The 21,316-nt window shown below is 41.3% G+C and overlaps 1 pseudogene; it reads right to left on the bottom strand.

The window, feature by feature from the left end:
- LOC129017034 (polycomb protein SUZ12-like) overlaps positions 1-21,316 on the bottom strand; it is a 47,637-nt pseudogene that overhangs the window by 25,197 nt on the left and 1,124 nt on the right.

Genomic DNA, 21,316 nt, shown 5'->3' with positions numbered 1-21,316 from the left:
ATATTAGCCAGGCACGGTGGCGTGTGCCTGTAGTCCCAGCTACTCGAGAGGCTGAGGCAGGAGAATCACTTGAGCCCAGGAGGCAGAGGTTGCAGTGAGCCGAGACTGCATCACTGCATTCCAGCCTGGGCAACAGAGCAAGACTCCGCCTCAAAAAAACAAAAAACAAAAAACAAAAAACAAACAACAAAAAAGTATGCTATCAGTAGAGGACAAAATTATTACGAAGAGTAGAACTATAAGGGTCCAAGCAGAGTTAGAAAACACAGGGCCGGTGCCTATGGCCATATCACTCTGAATGCACCAAATCTCGAAAGCTAAGCAGGGTCGGTACTTGGATGGGAGAAAGCAAAAATATAAAGTTAAAAACTAAGAATGGCCGGGCGCGGTGGCTCACGCCTGTAATCCCAGCACTTTGGGAGGCCGAGGCGGGTGGATCATGAGATCAGGAGTTCAAGACCAGCCTGGCCAAGATGGTGAAACCCCGTCTCTACTAAAAATACAAAAGAAAAATGCCGGGCGCAGTGGCAGGCACCTGTAATCCCAGCTACTCGGGAGGCTGAGGCAGGAGAATCGCTTGAACTCAAAGGGCGGAGGAATCACTTGAACTCGGAGGGCGGAGGTGGCAGTGACCAAGATCGCGCCACTGCACTCCAGCATGGGCGACAGAGTGAGACTCCGTCTCAAAAAAACAAAAAACAAAACACAAAAAGACAAAAAAAAACCCTAAGAACCACCACCACAACTTAAGTATCAGCTGGGCATGGTGGCTCATGCCTGTAATCCTAGCACTTTGGGAGATGAGGCGGGACGGGAGATGAGGCGGGACAGGAGATGAGGTGGGATGGGAGATGAAGCGGGTGGATCACGAGGTCAGGAGATCAAAAGAACCATCCCGGCTAACACCGTGAAACCCAATCTCTACTAAAAATACAAAATTAGCCAGGCGTTGTGGCATGCACCTGTAGTCCCAGCTACTCAGGAGGCTGAGGCAGGAGAATCACTTGAACCCAGGAGGTGGAGGCTGCAGTGAGCCAAGATTGTGCCACTGCACTCCAGCCTGGGCGACAGAGCGAGACTGTCTCAAACAAACAAACAAACAAAAAATCGTATACAACAGGAGTCTTAAAAACGTATTCTGTATAAGCAACTCATATATTATAAACATTTTTACATAAATCAGATAATTTCTACATGCTATTTTACTAAAAAGACAGCATTATCCTAGGAAAAGTTCCATAAATACTACCTTACATAGCAGAATTAGCTAAAACCCAAAACATAAGTGAAAGAGGAATATTCTACAATTCTCACATTAGAAGATAATCCACCAGTCACAACAAATCTATCCTACTTTGTTGCTTCAATTAAACCTACATACTAAGTCCAGATTAACTTTCACAAGAATCTTTTTATCTATCATTCCTTTCTCCACATCTACTGAGACCCCAACTACCAAATTTTTTGTCTAACTGCTGAAATGGTTCTCATTACTTGTTCTACGAAAGCCTTACATATGAAAATAGAATCGAATTTATAGTCAGAAAATCCAAGTTTGAATTCTGGTGCCACTTATTCGCTGTGGTCTGTTATCTATAAAACGAGGATATTTTGTCTCACAGTGTGAGGCTTAAGATTTTGTTTTTTGCTTTCAGACAGGGTCTCGTTGTGTCACCCAGACTGGTGTACAGTGGCACAATCTAGGCTCACTGCAACCTCCAACTTCCAGGCTCAAATGATCCTCCCACCTCAGCCTCCAAGAGTAGCTGAGACTACAGGCATGCACCATCACGCCTGGCTAATTTTTGCATGTTTGTGGAGTCAGGGTTTTGCCATGTTGCCCAGGCTGGTCTCAAACTCCTGAGATCAAGAGATCCACCTGCCTCAGCCTCCCAAAGTGCTGGGATTACAGGTGTGAGCCATTGCGACTGGCCTGTTTAAGGTTTTAATTCTATTATTTTTTTTTTTCTTTTAGAGACAGGGTCTCGCTATGTTGCCCAGGCTGGTAATGAACTCCTGGGCACAAGTGATCATCCCACCTCAGCCTCCCCAAGTGCTGCGATTATAGGCATGAGCCACTGTGCCCAGTCAGGCTTGCAGAAAGTAATAAAGTATCCAGCAAAATTCTCTCTCTTCTACAAAGACACTAAACCCAATCAATCAAGAGCTAAATGACCACTTTATCCCTTTACAAGCACTCTTATTTACCACTATTTTTCCATATACATCATTTTATTAGCGTCCCTAGCACCTAGCAGTGTCTTACAGAAAGTGACCCAACAAATTTTTTTCATAAGATAATGTCCTCCTAGAGTAATACAAATTTAAAGGTCAGGAATGATGGCCCATTACATTGCAGTACTATTAGTATTATTTACATTATTTTTCTGAGAAGTGTGAGGGTAAGCTCCAACTCTGAAATGCCAGAAAGATCTTACATTTATTTACCCCAGAGAATATTTTAAATCAGTGTTACTTAAAATGTTGTCTACAAACTGAGGTCATTAGGAAAAATCTTACCATTCTATAACAACTCAAGAAATTGAGAATACTACTAACAACACACTGAAAATTAACAAATAAACAAAATGATCTTTCACCACAGGTGATTTGAGACAGTTTAAATGGTACATTATACCTTACATAGGATAGCCTGTATAACCAGCTTTGTTTTGTTTTGTTTTTCTTTGAGATGGAGTGTCACTGTAGCCCAGGCTGGAGTGCAGTGGCATGATCTCAGCTCACCGCAACCTCCCACCTGGGTTCAAGTGATTCTCCTGCCTCAGTCTCTGGGTAGCAGGGATTACAGGTGCCCGCCACCATGCCAGGTTAATTTTCCTATTTTTGGTAGAGATGAGGTTTCACCACGTTGACCAGGCTGTTCTAGAACTCCTGACCTCAGGTGATCCACCCGCCTCGGCCTCCCAGTGCTGAGATTACAGGTATGAGTACTGTGCCCAGCCAACCAGCCATTATTATACTAGTGTTTCGTTGTGAGAAAGAATTTTCTTTTTTTTTGAGCTGGAGTCTCGCTCTGTCACCCAGGCTGGAGTTCAATGGCGTGATCTCAGCTCACTGTAACTTCTGCCTCCCAGGGTTCAAGCCATTCTCCTGTCTCAGCCTCCTGAATAGCTGGGAGTCAGACACATGCTGCCATGCCCAGTTAATTTTTTGTATTTTTTAGTGGAGAGCGGTTTCGTCGTATTGCCCAGGCTGGTCTCAAACTCCTGAGCTCAGGAAATCCACCTGCCTTGGCCTCCCAACGTGCTAGGATTACAGGTGTGAGCCACCATACCCAGACTTTAAGAAAGAATTCTAAATTTCAATTAACCAATTTTAAAAGGAACATTGGGGCCAGGCACGGTGACTTCACACCTATAATCCCAGCACTTTGGGAAGGAGGCAGGGGGAACCACTTGAGGTCAGGAGTTGGAGACCAGCCTGGCCAACATGGTGAAACCTTGTCTCTACTAAAAATACAAAAAATTAGCTGGGCGTGGTGACACCTGCGTGTAATCCCAGTTACTCAGGAGGCTGAAGCAGAAGAATAGCTTGAACCTGGGAGGCGGACATTGCAGTGAGCCAAGATCACACCACTGCACTCCAGCCTAGGTGACAGAGCAAGTCTCAAAAATAAATAAATAAATAATAAATAAAGGTGACATTGGGAATGTGACTTGCTATGCATGATTTCCCCTTCCTCACCTAAAAGTAAACACTCTCGCTGGGCACAGTGGCTCACGCCTGTAATCCCAGCACTTTGGGAGGCCGAAGCGGGCAGATCACAAGGTCAGGAGTTCGAGACCAGCCTGACTAACGTGGTGAAACCTCGTCTCTACTAAAAACACAAAAATTAGCTGGCCGTGGTGGCAGGCATCTGTAATCCCAGCTACTCAGGAGGCTGAGGCAGGAGAATCGCTTAAACCTGGGAGGCGGAGGTTGCAGTGAGCCGAGATTGCGTCACTGCACTCCAACCTGGGCAACAGAGCGAGACGCCGTCTCAAAAAAAAAAAAAGTAAACACTCTGATATGTACCTAGAATAAAGTGTACCAAGGATCCCTCCCATAGGTAGTTTGTTCCAAGGAAAAGGGCAAAGTTTTCTCTCCCTTCCCTCTCCCCTCTCTTGCAGCTACTTTGTCCACATCTTAATTGATTAGGCTGGACCAGATGAACGGGAGGAAAAGAAACATGTAAGGTTGGTCAGGACTATTTGGTTTTAGGCCACAAAAAAATCTAGTTTAGATGACCAGAATAAGATATAAGAAACTTAGTTCATCTATGTGATGTGCTCCCTGTATCTTCTCAGGAAGTAAGACACATGATAACAAGAAATCAGGTAGAGAATTTGAAATTTTGAGATGCAAATTTCAGCATTCCAAGCACAAACATCTGACAGTTCTGATACAGTCTACAGAAAATGATGCTAAGCTAATTCATAAGAAGACTAACACTTTGAAATCTAATTCAAGGAAGAGCCTCCCATTTTAAGAACAGCCAGATCCCACAGAGGAAGTAGTTTTTATGACAAGAGGAGACCAAGATTAGTGCCTTTAATTTATATACATGAATCTGCTAGCGGCAGGAATAAGGGTTCATTTTAAGGGCATGGCAGTATTACCTCAAAATAGGACAAGTCTGATAATCTACTTGGTTTCTATAGTTAGATGTTAGCTATTCAACTTTTGTCATATACATTTTATCCTATGATATGTAAAGCTGAGAAACTCGTGTCTACATCAAGTCCAATATTCTGAAATCCAGGATCTCAAAATATAGGGGTTAGACGCACTTTGTAATGAGAAGATAAAGCTGAATAGTGGATGATGTGTGTGTGTCTATTAATTATAAATGGATCACTCTGCAGAAGTACTGTGAAGAAAACAAAGGAATTACTACAAAACCAAAAATTATACAAGGAATATTTTTACAATTTGTTCTTGAATATTCAAATTTTTAAGAATCAGATACGCTCAAGCGGCAACTGATGAGGCACCTTCAAGAGTAAGTATGCAAAAAGAAATGTATAGCCAGGTTCTGAAAAAAGAACAAAAACTCAAGACTGAAAAGATGACAATTTGAAAACAACTTCAAAGCTTATAGTCAAGGCAAAATGTATTAAAAAAAAAAGGGAAAACATCAGATCTTATTAATGGTGGGAAAAACACACAACCAACCTAAGAGGTAGTCTACAGATTTTATTTATTTATTTATTTTGAGACGGAGTCTCCGTCTGTCACCCAGGCTGGAGTGCAGTGGTGCGATATCTGCTCACTGCAACCTCCGCCTCCTGGGTTCAAGCAATTCTCCTGCCTCAGCCTCCCGAGTAGATGAAATTACAGGTGTACACCGCCATGCCCAGCTAATTTATTTATTTATTTATTTATTTTTGAGACAAGAGTTTCACTCCGTAGCCAGGCTGGAGTGCAGCGGTGTAATCTCGGCTCACTGCAACCTCCGCCTCCCAGGTTTAAGCAATTCTCCTGCCTCAGCCTCCCGAGTAGCTAGAAATACAGGCACGTGCCACCACACCCAGCTAATTTTTGTATTTTTACTAGAGACAGGGTTTCACCATGTTGGCCAGGATACTCTCAATCTCTTGACCTCATGATCCGCCTGCCTTGACCTCCCACAGTGCTGGGATTACAGGCGTGAGCCACTGCACCTGGCCTAATTTTTTGTATTTTTAGTAGAGATGGGGTTTCACCACGGTGGTCAAGCTGCTCTCGAACTCTTCACCTCAAGTGAACCGCCTGCCTTGACCTCCCAAAGTGCTGGGATACAGGCGTGAGTCACCATGCCTGGCCAGCCTAAAGATTTTTAAATGCAGCTAAATGTACAAAATAGAAAAGTAGGAAAAAATCATTAATACAATAGTTCTCTTAAAAATAATTTAATAGGTCGGATGCAGTGGCTCACGCCTGTAATCCTAACACTTTAGGAGGACAAAGTGGGCAGATCACACAGTAGTTCGAGGTCACACTGGGCAATATGGTGAAACCTCATCTCTACAAAAAGTACAAAAGGGGCTGGGCGCGGTGGCTCACGCCTGTAATCCCAGCACTTTGGGAGGCTGAGGTGGGCAGAACACGAGGTCAGGAGTTCGAGACCAGCCTGACCAACATGGTGAAACCCCGTCTCTACCAAAAATACAAAAATTAACCGGGTGTGGTGGTGTGTGCCTATAATCCCAACTACTCAGGAGGCTGAGGCAGGAGAACAGCTTGAACTCAGGAGGCGGAGGTTGCAGTGAGCCAAGATGGCACCACTGCACTCTTGCCTGGGCAACAAAGCAAGACTCCGTCTCAAAAATAAATAAATAAATACATAGTCAAAAAAGGCACATTGATTTATCAACCTACTAAAAATAAAAATGAGCTGGGCACGGTGGCTCACACCTGTAATCCCAGCACTTTGGGAGGCTGAGGTGGGTGGATCACAAGGTCAGGAGATCGAGACCATCCTGGCCAACATGGTGAAACCCCTTCTCTACTAAAAATACAAAAATTAGCTGGGCGTGGTACCGCGTGCCTATAATCCCAGCTACTCGGGAGGCTGAGGCAGGAGAACTGCTTGAACCAAGGAGTTAGAGGTTGCAGTGAGCTGAGATCGTGCCACTGCACTCCAGCCTGGCAACAGGGCGAGACTCAGCCTCAAAAAAAAAAAAAAAAAAAAAAAATTGAGGCTGGGCATGGGGGCTCATTCCTGTAATCTCAGCACTTCAGGATGTCGAGGTGGGAGGATCACTTGAGGATAGGAGTTCAAAACTGGCCTGGGCAAGATGGAGAGACCCTGACGCTACAAAAATTCAAAAAATTAGTGAGGTGCGACAGTACATGCCCGTAGTCCCAGCTACTCAGGAGGCTGAGGCAGGAGGATCCCTTTAGTCCACGAGTTCAATCCATCAGTGACCTATCATTGTGCCACTATACTCCAGCCTCGGTGACAAAGCAAGACCTTGTCTCAAAAAATAAAAATAAGGCCAGGCATGGTGGCTCACACCTGTAATCCCAGCAATTTGGGAGGTCGAGGCAGGTGCATCACCTGAGGTCAGGAGTTTGAGACCAGCCTGGCCAATAGGTGAAACCCTGTCTCTACTGAAAAAAAAAACAAAAAAAAAACAAAAATTAGCCAGGTGTGGTGGCAGGTGCCTGTAATCCCAGCTACTGGGGAGGCTGAGGCTCGAGAACTGCTTGAATCTGGGAGGGGGAGGTTGCAGTGAGCCAAGATCATGCCACTATATTCCTGCCTGGGTGACAGAGCAAGACTTTGTCTCAAAAAATAAAAATATATGCTTGAAAATAACCCTAATAAAAGTTCTAATTCGGGTATCCTTTGAGGGGATTTTTCTCCAGCTACTAACAGAAGACCAGGAATAGAAGAGGAATAAGGGCAAGAGAGAAGTGACATTTTGCTTCGTTTGGCCCTGGTAAACACTTGGAAGCAACTCAGATTTAAAAATCTTTTCATGATGCATTTTAGTCCATGGAGATGCACTCAGCACTCAAGAGTTGTTACCAGAGAATTCCAACATTGGGGACAGGCACGGTGGCACACGCCTGTAATCCCAGCACTTCGGGAGGCCACGGAAGGCGGATCACTTGAGGTCAGGAGTTCAAGACCAGCCTGACCAACATGGTAAAACCCTGTCTCTACTAAAAATACAAAAAGTAGCTGGGCGTGGTGGCGGATGCCTGTAATCCCAGCTACTCAGGAGGCTGAGGCATGAAAACTGCTTGAACCCGGGAAGAGGAGGTTGCAGTAAGCCAAGATCATGCTACTGCACTCCAGCCTGAGCGACAAAGCTACATTCCATCTCAAAAAAACAGCAACCAAAAAAAGATAATTCCAAAACTGGTAGGACAGCATAAGAATCCCTAGAATCCTGCTAGCATATACAACCACACAAAGGCAAGAGACTTATTCTAATCAGCCTTAGTGCCTGGTCAAAATCCATGAAAAATTCAAAACTGGAGTACCAGAAACAAGAGCTGGAAAGGATGTAAGGCATCATATCAGACCTTCTGTAAAGAAAATAAAGGCCAGGCGTGGTGGCTCACACCTGTAATCCCAGAACTTTGGGAAGCCAATCTGAAAGGATCACTTGAGGCCAGAAGTTTGAGACCAGCCTGGGCAACATAGCAAGATCCTGCCTCTATGAAAATTTAAAAATTAGCCAGGCATGGTGGTATGCACCTGTAGTCCCAGCTATTCAAGAGGCTAAGATAGGAGGATGGTTTGAGGCCAGGAGTTAGAGGCTGCAGTGAGCAGCCACTTGTGCTCCAGCCTGGGCAACAGAGCAAGACCCTGTCTCTTAGAAAAAGAAGGCTGGGCACAGTGGCTCATGCCTGTAATTGCAACACTTTGAGAGGCCAAGGTGGAAGGATCACTTGAGGTCAGGAGTTTGACACCAGCCTGGCCAACATGGTGAAACCCTGTCTCTACTAAAAATACAAAAATTAGTCAGACGTGGTAGGGCATGCATGTAATCCCAGCTACCAGGGAGGCTGCGGCAGGAGAATCTCTTGAACCTGGGGGATGGAGGTTGCAGTAAGCCAAGATCGCACCACTACACTCCAGCCTGAGCAACAGTGGGAGACTCTGTCTCAAAAAAAAAAAAAAAAAAAAAAAAAAAAAGGCTGGGCACGGTGGCTTACACCTGTAATCCCAGCACTTTGGGAGGCCGAGATGGGTGGATCACGAGGTCAGGAGATGGAGACCATCCTGGCTAACACGGTGAAACCCCGTCTCTACTAAAAATACAAAAAATTAGCCGGGCAAGGTGGTGGGCGCCTGTAGTCCCAGCTACTCGGGAGGCTGAGGCAGAAGAATGGCATGAACCCTGGGGGGCAGAGCCTGCAGTGAGCCGAGATCGCGTCACTGCACTCCAGCCTGGGTAACAGAGCGAGACTCCGTCTCAAAAAAAAAAAAAAAAAAAAGAATATAAATGGAGGAGAGATACTTTTGTGTATGACTTAAGATATTAACTTCTACTAACTAATGTTATGGAACAACAAAGATTTATCATCTTTTTTCTTTTTTTGAGACAGAGTCACATCTTGCCCAGGCTGGAGTGCAGTAGCACAATCTTAGCTCACTGCAACCTCTGCCTCCCGGGTTCAAGGGATTCTCCTGCCTCAGTCACCCAAGTAGCTGGAATTACAGGTGTACACCACCTCGCCTGGCTGAATTTTGTGTTTTTTGTAGAGAAAGGGTTTTCCCCTGTTGGCCAGGGCAGTCTCAAATTCCTAGCCTCAAGTGATCCACCCACCTCAGCCACCAAAATGCTGGGATTATAGGTGTGAGCCACTATGCCCAGCCTGTGTTATCTTTTAAGAATTTGACAACAGATTTTAGAAGCAAATATTTATACTGCTGGCATCATATACTGGTGTTTAGGGTCCTTCTTACAACCCTGTGTGATAGGTTTAGGAGAAAAATAAGATTACCTTAATTTGAAATAAGAAATAGATTAAAGGAGGCTGGGCGCAGTGACTCACACCTGTAATTCCAGCACTTTGGGAGGCTGAGGTGGGCAGATCACCTGAGGTCAGGAGTTCAAGAAAAAATTAGCTGGGTGTGATGGCGGGCACCTGTAATCCCTGCTACTTGGGAGACTGAGGCAGGAGAACGCGGGAGGCAGAGGCTGCAGCGAACGGAGATCACGCCATTGCACTCCAGCCTGCGCAACAAGAGCAAACCTCCATTTCAAAATAAATAAATAAATAAATACAAAAATTGGCCAGGCTTGGTGGCTCACACCTGTAATCCCAGCACTTCAGGAGGCCAAGGCAGGTGGATCACTTGAGGTCAGGAGTTCAAGACCAGCCTGGCCAACATGGTGAAACTCTGTTTCTACTAAAAATACAAAATTAGCTGGGTGTGGTGGTGCACGTCTGTATTCCCACCTATTCAGGAGGCTGAGACAGGTGAATCGCTTGAGCCCGGGAGGTGGAGGCTGTAGAGCCAAGATCGCGCCACTGCACTCCAGCCTCAGCAAGAAGGAGACTTGGTCTCAAAAAAAAAAAAAAAGAGGCTGGGTGTGGTGGCAGGCGCCTGTAATCCTAGGTAATTGGGAGGCTGAGGCAGGATAATTGCTTGAATCCAGGAGGTGGCAGTTGCAGTGAGCTGAAATAGCACCACTGCACGACTCCATCTCAAAAAAAAAGAAATAGATTAAAGAAAGTTAATAATGTAGGGTCTTAGCAGTAAACTTAAAATGATACACTTTCTTAATTCATCTTAGTGCCTCTGGGAGCAATACTGAGACATTCATAAGAATCTTGAGAGGCTTAAATGGTCAACTCACTGGTCCTAGCTAAACCCTAAAGACTGAAAAAATTCTCTTCCAAAACTACGAGCAGGAATTTATGTAACCCTCTGATTTTAATCTTTGAGTTGCTATTGAACCCACCGGGTGAAAAGGAACAAAATTACTGGGGAAACAATTGTTCAGAGAGAATTGAACAGTATGTATCTCCCACACACTCTTACTTAGGGAAGCTCTGTAATTTCAAACCCAATGTCACAATGAGATAGTAATAGGGTTTAGTAGTGAAGGTAAACCTTGATGAGGAAGATGAAGAAAAGAGTCAAGTGTTCTTGTTGTTGATTCATGCTTCCTTCTCACTTGAACCCTGAAATGACTATAGGGCAAACTTTTAATGTGGGCAGGAGAAAAGCAGCAGGGAGGTCAGACCAGGATCTTACTACAGTCTGTATTTTAAGTAAAAAAGGCCCTGAGGATCCCAAGAGCTGTGTCTAGGGTGGATGACCACACAAGAATCTGGAATATAAATTCCAGTAAAGAAAAATGTGTGTGCACTGGGAATATTCTCAGTTCTATCTTATAGGGTCCTCCCCGGGCATTAACAGATATAACAGGTAACAATTCAGGATCTCAGCTTCTAGAATGGACTATCACAGTTTATTTACAAGTCAGGATTGCCTAGACATGGAAATATAAATTATACTTCAACCCCACAAGATTGCAGGATATAAAATAAAAAATATCATTTTACAATCCAAGTAAAAAAATCACTTAATTCCAAAGCCAAACTTTAAATATAAGGAAGCCAAACTGAAAAAAAGGAAGTCTTTTACCAGTCAACAGAACAATGGGAAAACAATGAGATGCATAAATGATGCATCATTAAGTGTATATCCTATCTAAATTCGTAAGCTGTGATTTAAAACTAGAAGGAAAAGAAAAATGCATTGTGACAAATTTTCCAACTCTATTTTTTCAAGAATCTAATATTTTTAGTTCTGCGTTCTCTCTAAAGGTAGTTAATGAATGAACAAACACCACCCAAGCTGCTGTTTCTCTTTAGACTATTCAATTTTCTATCAAAAATATCAAAAAATAAATAGAAGCATACTGTCTAGAGTAGACAGATATTAGACCAGTCAGAATATATAGGGATTCGTTCTAGGTATATATTTGATAACGTACAATAAGTAGATTCTGTCCAAATGTTCATGTTTCTGAAACTACGTGAGAAACATATTTCAAATATGAAATAAAAGTTATGAATATGTTGCCTGACAGATTTAAATGAGAAGAAAAAGATGGAAAAAAGAGAACCCCTCTCATATTTGAGAATAACTTACAAGATATGTGATATTGTGAAGTCCCTGCCACGGTACCTAGCACATATACTATAAATGTGAGTATCCCTCTTTAAATCAGGTGGTAGAGCTAAGACCAACGGCTGAAGTCAGAGGTTTCGCTCAAAATGGAAGAAACTGGTAATAAAGACAAACAATAATAAACACAACCACACTGGAGGTATTCAAGCCACAGCTTAAGTATTCCCTGCCAGTAATGCTACAGAAATTAATTTCTGACTTGTGTGTGAGTTCGGACCAAACTGACTGACCTCTAAGATTCCTTCTAACTCCTTATATCAAGGTGATCACTAGGAAAATGATCACTGTAATTTTTCCTCTTTCCTAAAGTATATCACTTAATGTAAACTGATAGGTTATCTTACCTATGAGGTTCTTGCTCTCCTTTCATTTTCTCTACTTTTGATAACATATCATCAACTTTAAATGTTTTCCTGGAAGAAAGAGATAAACAAAATAATCACTTCTCAACTGGAAAAAAGAAACAAATTATACTTTATTGTCACTCTAACAGGCAAGATGGAAATCAGATTTTGATTATTTTTAGTAAGATAAATTATGGATGATTAGCCATAACAATGAATACTATGGAGATGGTGTATAATACAGCACACAAGCCTTCAAGCCCCATCTAAAACGCTAACTTGTTTTCATTAAACCTTTTACCCAATTATTCCCAAACCAGTGATTTCTCCTTACCCATGGTACTGGGTTTATATTTATTTTGACACTTAGTTTTCATTCAGTTTCCTACATGTAAAACTCATGTAAATATTTTATTTCTCCTACTAGATTATACACTCCTGAAGGGCAGTAATTGCTCTTCTTCAAGGAAAGCTATGCAGTGCTGGCATAGTGCCTTATACTTGGTAGGTATTCAAGTATCTGTTGAATTAAGCCAAACAAATATAAATTATGTGTATTCTGAAACACTTAATACGTCTACTAAGCAACACAACAAATATGTACTAGCACCATCACATAAAAAAAGAAATATTCTATAAAATATATTTGCAGTTCATAAGGTATCCTCAAAGATTATCAGCAAAGCCTAAAGCTCAATGATATGTCATATTAAAGAGATGGTTGTTGACATCATGAAAAAATTTTGAAGTTAGGGAATGATCCATCAAATCGTAATAAAACTATTAGCTTTTAACTTGACAAGTTTAAGAGAAAAAAGCTATTTCCCAAAAAATAGAAACTTAAGTATAACTTCTCAAAGCAATTAAAGAATGAATGGATTGTAAAACAAGCCTCATCTTAGTTCTTAAGGTGGTCTATGACATGTTCTAGAGATAGAGTCTAAAAATCTATACCCATATATAATTTAATTAGAAAAAATGTTTCTCTTTATACTCACATAGTCCCTTCCTCTTTAGGACTTGAAAAGCCACATGTATTCCACATCAATGTATTACTTTATAATGCTTGAATGCAGACACCAAAAATTACGAATAATCTCATTCCTCAAAAAGAGCTTTTCTTGTTTGTGTTTTTTTTTTTTGGTTGTTTGTTTTGTTTTGTTTTTGAGATGGGAGTGTCACTCTTGTTGCCCAGGCTGGAGTACAATGACGTGATCTCGGCTCACTGCAACCTCCACCTCCTGGGTTCAGGCAATTCTCCTGCCTCAGCCTCCCGCGTAGCTGGGATTACAGGTGTGCACCACCACGCCCGGCTAATTTTTGCATTTTTAGTAGAGACAGGGTTTCACCATGTTGGTCAGGCTGGTCTTGAACTCCTGACCTCAGGTGATCTATCCACCCCTGTCTCCCAAACTGCTAGGATTAAAGGTGTGAGCCACCATGTCTGGCCAAAAAAGAGCTATTTATTGTATTCAACTACTGTAAAAATTATCAGTAGAGAAATGTTAATGTAAATATATTATAGTAAACTACTGATATTAGAGCAGAATTGTTACAATCTATATTTCAAGTGAATGAGAAGAACCTCCATAGCGAAGATCTTAAGGGAAAAAAAGCTTCTCTCTTTACCTTTAGAGTTACTGAAAACTTCAATATTAAAGTTTCATCCAATAGAGTATAGTAAGAAGTGCTTTCTGAAGGATGGCAATATATTTTCAATCTCCACAGATAAGAGAGAAAAAAGAACAAAAATAAAGGACTCTTTTAGGCTAGTTGCAAAGAGCTATTCAGTATAAATACTGAAAGTTACTATTGAGGAGGGCCATGAAATTACTGGAAACTTTTCAGAATAATGTTTATGTAATGATTAAGAAATTCTGTCTGCAGAAAAAGACTGTACGTTCTAAGGTTCATCTCGTCTACCTTTATGAAGCTGTATACAGGAGAAGTGAACAGAATTGAATATTAACCATTTGAAACAGATAAGATCACAAAAGCAACCCAGCCTTCCTTAGGAAAAAAACAAAACAAACCTTATAAGCAACTATATAAAAGCCGCTCCTCCCCCAACACCAAGTATTTCTGTTCTTTAGAAAGGTAATGTTATTGTAGGTCAGATTTAAAGAAGGAAATAATTCTCAAAAGGTCATCGAAAAGGAGAATATTTAAAAATTCAAGAAATTTCAGAAAATTTTCTTGGGAGACTTCAGAAACAGCTTACACAAAATCTAGCAAGATGGATTCAATAAAAGATGCCCTTCTTGTGACCTATTATTTCTACTTTGTTGGGGCAGTGTTAGCCTATAGAAGTTGAATACTTCTACAAAGAGTAAAGCACAAGCTGACTTCAATAAATATACCAGAATTAATATCACAACTGAGAGTACGACTTTAAAGGGAGTGATATGCTTATTCCAACAATGGATATTATGTTGTTGTAATAGCAAAAAAGGAGTTCTGAAAACATTTTGAGAAAAGACGACAATCACTGGGCCAAATCTGCCACCTTCCAAAGTCACCAACTACGCTAAAGACAACAGCAAATGAGTTGTGCTTTAATTTCTTAATAATTAGTCCTAATAAGTAATAAGATCAGGCATCTAACAAGATGATTAAACGATTCCCATACTTTTTTTTTTTTTTTTTTGAGACACAGTCTCCCTCTACTGCCCAGGCTAGAGTGCACCGGCACATTCATAGCAACCTTCGAACTTCTGGGCTCAAGTGATCCTCCTGCCTCAGCCTCCTGAGTATTTGGGACTACAGTCATGAGCCACCACGCCCAGCTAATTTTTTTCATTTTTTGTAGATATAGGGCCTCGCCATGTTGCCAGGGCTGACCTATAACTCTCGCCTTTAAATGTAAACTTGTTCACTTGATATGCTCAAATAAATATAATCTTGCACCTAGGACAAAAAACTTGCATTCATAATTATGTATGGTTAAGTACTAAATGTTACACAAGCAATCCTCCCAACTCAGTCTCCCAAAATACTGAAATTACAGGTCTGAAACACCATGCCTAGCCTATTCCTACCCATTTCTGTAGGAACTAAACTAGGTGGGACTTAAATTTGTTTCTTGGCTGGCAGATTGCTTAAAAATTCCCCAAAGACTTTTTTTTTTTTTTTAACCTGAAGGGCAATAATTAAGAAAATCAGTTTTTACTTAACCAAGCTTTTAAAATTATCTCTACCCATGCAGACAATAGAAACATATCCTGCAATGGGACAAATTAATAAACATGATGGGAAAATGGAACTTAGATTTTAAATGTGTACTTTTTAGCAGGACGCGGTGGTTCACACCTGTAATCCCAGCATTTTGGGAGTCCGAGGTGGGCAGATCACCTGAGGTCGGGAGTTCGAGACCAGCCTGACCAACATGGAGAAACCCTCTCCCTCCTAAAAATACAAAATTAGCCAGGCATGGTGGCGCATGCCTGTAATCCCAGCTACTCGGGAGGCTGAGGCAGGAGAATCACTTGAACCCAGGAGGTGGAAGTGGCAGTGAGCCAAGATTGCACCATTGCACTCCAGCCTGGGCAACGAGAGCGAAACTCCATCTCAAAAAAAAAATAATAATAATAAAATCAATGTGTACTTTTTAATCTATGAATGCAAACTTATTTTATAATAATTTAATTACTTTGTAAATTAAGATCAGGTTTTATCCTAGGCAGCAACTCAACTGACCTTCTATATTAAAAATGCTTTGATGGCCAGGCACGGTGGCTCACGACTGTAATCCCAGCACTTTGGGAGGCCAAGGCAGGCGGATCATGAGGTCAGGAGTTTGAGACCAGCCTGACCAACATGGTGAAACCCTGTCTCTACTAAAAATACAAAAATTAGCTGGGCGTAGTACCACACACCTGTAATCCCAGCTACTCAGGAGGCTGAGGCAGAACTGCTTGAACTTGGGAGGCGAAGACTGCAGGGAGCCGAAATTGCGCCACGGCACTCCAGCCTAGACGACAGAGCAAGACTCTTGTCTCAAAAAAAAAAAAAACCTTTGATGAAACAAAACAGTTAGTCAAATTCTACTAGTTTTATAGAATAAATCAAGGGTGGGGAAACTATGGACCATGGTCAAATCTGGCCTATCGCCTGTTTTTGTACAGCCCGGAAAGAATGGTTTTTACAGATAAACATTAGCAATTGATTTGATTATAGAAAACACTAACTCTGAACCCCAATTCAGCTAAGTGTTATCTCCCCTACCCTCACAAAAATAAAATTCTCATTTCTCATTAGTAGGCCTGTATTACAAAACGTTCTATCTTATATTGTTGTATTTTTATCAACAAAAAATTTACAGATTGACATTTTGGACTGAAATTTTAAAAAACTGTAAATTTTTTCTTTCTTTTAATATTAAGTACCTACATAATATCCTCAATTTTGCATCCTGGCCCCAAAGCCTAAAATAATTACTATTTACTGGTCCTTTACAGAAAAAGCATACTGAATGCTGGCAAAAATCAAATAATGGAGTAGATACGTAAAGGGTGGACAAAACTAATTCTGTAACCTAATTCATCACCTCCTTTTTAGTTACTTAGGTGCTCAGTAATTTTCACCTATTAATTGCAATGCAAACTTGCTCATGCACGCTCTCTATTCAGAAAGACTGCCAAAAGAAAAATAATTTTCACACTTCAATCCTTCAAAATACAAGTAGATTTACAAAACTCAACTATGTCTTGCTATAGAAATGTGATACCTACTTAATAAACAGTAGCAGTCCACCAAAGAGCTTAGTTTCAAACTCTATCCAGATAACTTGATGGTTTTACTAAAACTATAATGACAATACCAAATGCTTAACACAATTCTCACCTTTAAATGTAAACTTGTTCACCTGATACTCTCAAATAAATATAATCTTGCACCTAGGACAAAAAACTTGCATTGATAATTATGTATGGTTAAGTACTAAATGTTACACAGCAAAAATAAGCTGTCTCCCACCTCCAGACCCCACTTTAAAATCTAATGATTTGAGACTTCATTGTTTTTAAAAAACCTTCATCCTATTGATTTCAAAAGTGTTTCCCCTTCAATAAGACCACCACCAAAGCTGGGCGCTGTGGCTCAGGTCTGTAATCCCAGCACTTCAGGAGGCCAAGGTGGGTGGATCACCTGAGGTCAGGAGTTCAAGACCAGCCAGGCCAAAATGGTAAAACCCCGACTTCATGAAAAATACAAAAAATTAGCCAGGCGTGGTGGTGGGCACCTGTAATCTCAGCTACCTGGGAAGCTGAGACAGGATACTCCCTTGAACCCGGGAGGTGGAGGTTGCAGTGAGCCAAGATTGCGCCATTGCACTCCAGCCTGGGCAACAAGAGTGAAACTCTTGTCTCAAAAAAAAAAAACAAAGATATAAAATGAGACTTTCTGAACCCACCATTACAGGAGCTAATTCAAATTACACACAATAATCAAAAATTAACTTAAATTTTACGTAACAAATATAGTTACCCTGAGCCCTTTAGTAAATATTTAAATCCTCAACTTCTATCAAACTTGAAAACAACCAGCGGAGGCCGGGCGCAGTAGCTCACACCTGTCATCTCAGCACTTTGGGAGGCCAAGGCAGGAAGATCATGAAGTCAGGAGTTTGAGACCAGTTTGGCCAACATAGTGAAACCCCATCTCTACTAAAAATACAAAAAATTAGCTGGGTGTGGTGGCAGGAGCCTATAATTCCAGCTACTCAGGAGGCTGAGACAGGAGAATTGCCTGAATCCGGGAAGCGGAGGTTGCAGTGAGCCGATATCGCACCACTGCACTCCAGCCTGGGAGACAAGAGCGAAACTCCATCTCAAAAAAAAAAAAAAGAAGGCCAGGCTGGGCATGGTGGCTCACTCCTGTAATGGCAGCACTTTGGGAGGCCAAGGCAGATGGATCCTGACGTCAGGAGATCGAGACCATCCTGGCTAACACACAGAAATCCCGTCTGTACCAAAAATACAAAAAATTAGCCGAGCATGGTGGCATGCGCCTATAGTCCAAGCTACTCGGGAGGCTGAAGCAGGAGAATCTCTTGAATCTGGGAGGCGGAGGTTGCAGTGAGCCGAGGTTGCGCCACTGCACTCCAGCCTGGGAGACAGAGCGAGACTCCGTTTCAAAAAAAAAAGGGCCAGTCACGGTGGCTCATGCCTGTAATCCTAGCACTTTAAGAGGCCGAGGCGGGTGGATCACCTGAGGTCAGGAGTTCGAGACCAGCCTGGCCAACATGGGGAAACCCCGTCTCTACTAAAAATACAAAACTTAGCCAGGTGTGGTGGCAGGTGCCTGTAATCCCAGGTACTTGGGAAGCTGAGGCAGGAGAATCGTTTAAACCAAGGAGGCAGAGGTCGCAGTGAGCCAAGATTGCACCATTACACTCCAGCCTGGGGGACAAGAGTGAGACTTCTCTCAAAAAAAAAAAACAAAAACAAAACAACAACAATAAAAAAAAAAATAAGGAGGCTGAGGCAGGAGAATGGCATGAACTCAGGAGGCAGAGCTTGCAGTGAGCCGAGATCGCGCCACTGCACTCCAACCTGGACGACAGAGACTCTGTCTCAAAAAAACAAACAAACAAACAAACAAAAAAAAGAGAAATAACCCATGGCACAGAGTAAAAATATAATCAGTAAAATCACTTTATTCACTTCACTACTAAAATCAGTTTTTTTTTTTTCGAGGTAGAGTCTCGCTCTGTTGCCCAGGCTGGAGTGCAACGGCGCAATCTCGGCTCACTGCAACCTCCACCTCCCAGGCTCAAACAACTCTCCTGCCTCAGCCTCCCAAGTAACTGGGATTACAGGCACACACCACCACGCCCGGCTAATTTTTGTTTTAGTAGAGACAGGGTTTTGCCATGTTGGCCAAACTGGTCTCGAACTCCTGACCTCAAGTGATCCGCCCAACTTGGCCTCCCAAAGTGCTGGGATTATATGCATGAGCCACCACACCCAGCCTCATTTCTGTTACGGGAAAAAAAAAAAAAAGCTAATAACAACCTGAGACTTACAAAGATTATACTATTGAAAACCACTCTGCAACCAATTCAACCAGTCACTCTCTCACTTCAGTTTTCATATTAAATCTTTAGTTAGAAACAGTACTTATTTTTGTTCGTTTTTTTTAATTTTGAGAAATAGTACTTTAAAATAAAACTAACATGGTTTGATCAGCTTGAAATAAGATTCATAAAATGTACCTTTTGATGTTTGTTCTGGAGTTTCGATGAGACATGTAAGTAAGAGTTCTGTGCAAAAATATTGGCTACAAAAAGAGTTTTAAAAATGTTAAAACTGAATACAGATGCAGTTATAAGAGAGAAATAATACTGATGAATTTTGTTGACTACTTACTGCTACGAGATTCCGAGTTCAAAAAAATCTATAGATCTGTGTTGGCTCTAGGTAATAGGAAACAAAATCCAAACATGATCTAAACTTACTTGTCAGAAAAATATCAACCGAGACCATGTTATAATCAATATAAACTTATCATCTGCTATGGAAATCATGCACTAAATATTTATATTGCACTAAATATTTACATCAAGAAAGTATGTACAGTAAGATCAAAAGGTATTCAATCGATGGCATACATTCACAAAGTTCATCATCTACACTTTTTATACTGAAGGTTCTCTACAATATTTTTCTTAAGCCTTTCTAAGATAGTTATTGTTACCGAGCAGAGCTCAAGAGAAGTAGTTGTACTCATTTAACTTAGCTAATTTAAACTATTTATAACCGATTTTATTCCAAAAAGCAGCTGTAATAGGTAGCTGGAGTCAACAAAAGAACTATTGATTGATGCCAAACAAGATGAAAATTTCACTTTTTAAATGGTCACTTAAAAAATTTGTAGTCAGCCGGCCAGGCGCGGTGGCTCACGCCTGTATTCCCAGCACTTTGGGAGGCCGAGGTGGGCAGATCACCTGAGGTCGGGAGTTCCAGACCAGCCTGACCAACATGGAGAAACCCTGTCTCCACTAACAATACAAAAATAGCCAGGCATAGTGGCGCATGCCTGTAATCCCAGCTATTTGGGAGGCTGAGGCAGGAGAATCACTGGAACCTGGGAGGCGGAGGTTGCTGTGAGCCGAGATCGCGTCACTGCACTCCAGCCTGGGCAACAAAGAGCGAAACTCCGTCTCAAAAAAAAATAAATAAATAAATAAAAATTGTAGTCAGCCAAAACAGAATCCTAATACATCCTGATACAGATATGATGACATCCTAATACAGATCCAGACATTCCTAATACAGGTATGATGAAAGTCAGTCAAGATTTTTTTTTTCTTTTTTTGAAAAGGGGTCTTGATATGTTGCCCAGGCTGGTCTCAAACTCGTGGGCTCAACAGATCCTCCTGCCTCAGCCTCCAGAGTAGCTAGGATTACAGGTGGGATCCACTGCACTCAAAAGTCAGTCAATATTGAAATAAACCTCAGACACAAACTGCAGCAAAAGTTCTCAATAAATATTCCTAATTATAATTTAAAGTTGTATCTATTTTGTTCAATATAAATATTACCTCAATACATTTTTTACACAACTGACAGATTCACAAAACAGTCTTTCTAACGCTTAAAATGAGTTGAATTACATTTCAAATTAGTTAAAATGTAATTTGTTATACAGGACTTAAGTCGATGAAAAATACATATACCATTATATCAGTTACATTAATGACCTATTAGTACCACTTTAGGTCATTATACAGCAGTATCAGAATAAACCAAATAAAAACAACTATGTGAATAATTACATTCAAGTATTTAAACTTTCCAGTAAACAACTTCAAGTTGTTTTATGACCAGATCTAGCTCAAATGACACTTGACTTCCCTGAGGTAGACTCATCACAACGCAAATAGTTAAAACTTTCTTGGAGGATGTGTCTTAACACTCAGAAAGAACTTTTAAAATTTCCACCTAAATCTTCAATTGGTTAGTTTTATTTTAAATTAACTAAAGGGAGATGAGATACTTTAGAAGGGGTACAAACAAGTATCATTTTTGTCACCACTGCCCTTCAGTTCTCCATCCTATTTCCAATTAAAGCCTCTCCAGATATTTCAAAGTATATTAAGAAATATAATACGTGAATAATGTGAATCTCTCTGAAGCAGGTTCAATATTCGTTTCGATAAAAACTGAAATTCCTTCTATTAAGTTCCAATTAGAATTTCATGAAGCACTAATGAGAGAGAATGAAGGAAGGGTATTAAACAACGTAATACGTCTTTCTAAGCACAGCTGATACCATGCCCTTAACATACGCCACAGTGAAATTATAAATAAGGACACTGGGC

This window comes from Pongo pygmaeus, chromosome 19 (genome assembly GCF_028885625.2).
Source record: "Pongo pygmaeus isolate AG05252 chromosome 19, NHGRI_mPonPyg2-v2.0_pri, whole genome shotgun sequence".
NCBI classification, from domain to species: Eukaryota; Metazoa; Chordata; class Mammalia; order Primates; family Hominidae; genus Pongo; species Pongo pygmaeus.
This window is presented reverse-complemented; position numbering and strand designations above follow the sequence as displayed.